We start from the raw sequence: 2,551 nt of genomic DNA, 5'->3' as shown, positions 1-2,551 counted from the left end.
GAATTATTTTCTTTTTTTTATAAATATTTTATTTTATTTTATTAAAAAATTTTCATTTTTAAAGTTAGCAATTCTATTTTAAACTTGGAAAGAGTTTTTCTTTATAATACATTTATGGCTTTGTTATAATATATTAAATGGGGTTTTTCTTTCATCTCGTTGACTCTCCCACTTTCTTTGATGATTTCGGGTGTATTATCCGGGTTGGAGTTACATCCGAAACAACTAAATTTGAATTCACACTAAAAAAAGTGGTTTATTTTTTTCACAAAATAGACATCTAGAGTTGGGGAGATATATAGAGATTTTTTTAAGAAAATACGGTCCTCTTTCGACGGTGTTAGATCAGGATATTTTTTTATTTTTTATCTTTTGACGGTACTACTAACCGATATAAATCCTCTCACGTTTTTCGAGTAATCTAATATTCTAATAATTAATAATAATATTTTAATGAATATAGTTTAAAATTTAACAGTCTTTTTTATGTATTTATTAATATATAGGTTTTTAATATCAAAGTTTGGTATCGAAGTCTAAATTCTTTAATATTTAATTAACAAAAATATAATTTATTTTGGTATTTTATAATATTTTCGCAAATTAAGTATTTTTCAAAAATTTAAAGATGCTTAAAATGGTATATTCTAGTAAAGTTAGATTTTAAAAATCATAATTTGAAATCTTTTATATTTTTTTTAAATTAGTGGGTAGACTGTCTTTAATGAAACACAAAAATCCTAATATAAGACTAAAAAAATCAATTATAAAAATTAAAACAGTGCATACTAGTTATATTAACCTTAGTTTTACACTTTCAATATAAATATAATTATAGTTTCAATGATTATATTTTCATTAAAACTACACGGAATTCGTTTTTAAGTTTATATTTCTATAAAAAGTCAAAAAACAAGTAGTGAGTTGTTATTTGTTATTAGTACGTACTATGGGCTATGAATTACTTTTATTAGAAAAGACGGTTTTTGCTTTTGTCATTGTCTATTGTTTTAAAAGAAAAATTTTTAATTTTGATAAAAAAAACTAAAATAAAAATAAAATATTTTAAATATTTAAGACAAAATCAAGATTTAATTAAAAACAACTAAAACATTATTATGTAAGTATGTAACACTTTACCAGTCCCATCAAGTCTAATAACTAACTGCGACCTTGTTTCTTTTAAAAAAGATTCTCTCATTTGGACACGGAAATGATTTATTAATTATTAGAGGATGTCTCTGGTGTCTTGGTTAGTGGTAGCTAAAGATGGCTAGGTATTGACCTGCCAATAATAAAATGACACTTGTTATATTATAAAAATAGTTAGGTTTGTAGTTATAAAATTAATCATCATCACTAATGCAAGACTAGTAACTAAAATATTTTTACCAAAAACAATTTAAAAATTTATGAATGGTCAAAGGTTAAAAAGGTCATTATAGTTGTCCTTTTGTCGCCTTCCATAGCCAATCCTTCTGTGGCTACTGCCACCGATCTGCATCGCCACCGTCATCTTGGATAGCCTTTTTTTTGGGGCAAGTCCAACCCCAAGCCAAAGAAGCAATGCACCAACAAATTCAGTTGTTATAGAGTACTAGAAATTTAATCTAACTTCCGCTAACAATGGGTCTTATCATAAAGTTTTCATCCTTCTCTAACAAATCAACAACTCTCTGTCTTCGAACTTCACTTTGAATGAGGTTACTATGACTCTGATCTCTAGATCTGAGGAACGAAAAGGAGTTAATGTACGGTTGTAGTTTGAGAGTCTGCGCTGAACAGTTCCTGAAGGAATGAAACGGTACTGTCTTTGGCTAAGACTTGAGGAGGAGGATGCATGGCACTTCGGTGGTGATCCTCTCCTTAGTTGGGAGGAAGAGATTTTTTTTGGAGGAAGAGATTGAAAAAGATAATAGGTTGGGTTTGTTTGGGTTTTAATTTTTTGAGTTCAGTGTGGATTTTAGACTTTCTAACAGATTAGCTTATTCCAAAAATATATAATATTAAAACAACGGATATGTCCCGGAGTTAGCTCTGGACAGCCATGGAAAGACCACAACGGGTGAGGAACGTATGCCAATTCATCCGATCTTGCAGCAGCACAGCAGCGACAAGAGACAGGCGACGTCGTGGAAGAGCTTCGTGCAAGGACAGGTGGCAGCCCGGAACTCCATGCAGGGCGGCAGCGTGATGGAACCTTGAGGAGGAAGATGAAGAAAGTTGAAGAAGAAGAGGGTTGCCAATGTGGGTTTGGGTAGGCAACAGGATTCCAAAAAAAAAAAAAAAAGAATCATCTGATAATTAACTCCTCTCTAACACATTTACTGTTCTTCATTAGAAAATTTACCCTGTCTTTAACCAAGTCAAATCATTGGTCAGCTGCAATTCCATCTTTTACCTGTCACTTTTTTATTGGTCTCTGGCTTATAGCCAGCATAGCCACTGAACACAAGGGGCCACCAGAGACGGCACCTAATTATTATCATAGTTTTGTGGTGGCTTTTATAACACTTCTATAATGTTTCGAGTTTTAAAATTTATGAGATTT

The sequence above is a fragment of the Arachis ipaensis genome, chromosome B08, assembly GCF_000816755.2.
Source record: "Arachis ipaensis cultivar K30076 chromosome B08, Araip1.1, whole genome shotgun sequence".
NCBI lineage: Eukaryota > Viridiplantae > Streptophyta > Magnoliopsida > Fabales > Fabaceae > Arachis > Arachis ipaensis.
Note: the sequence above shows the minus strand (reverse complement) of the source record.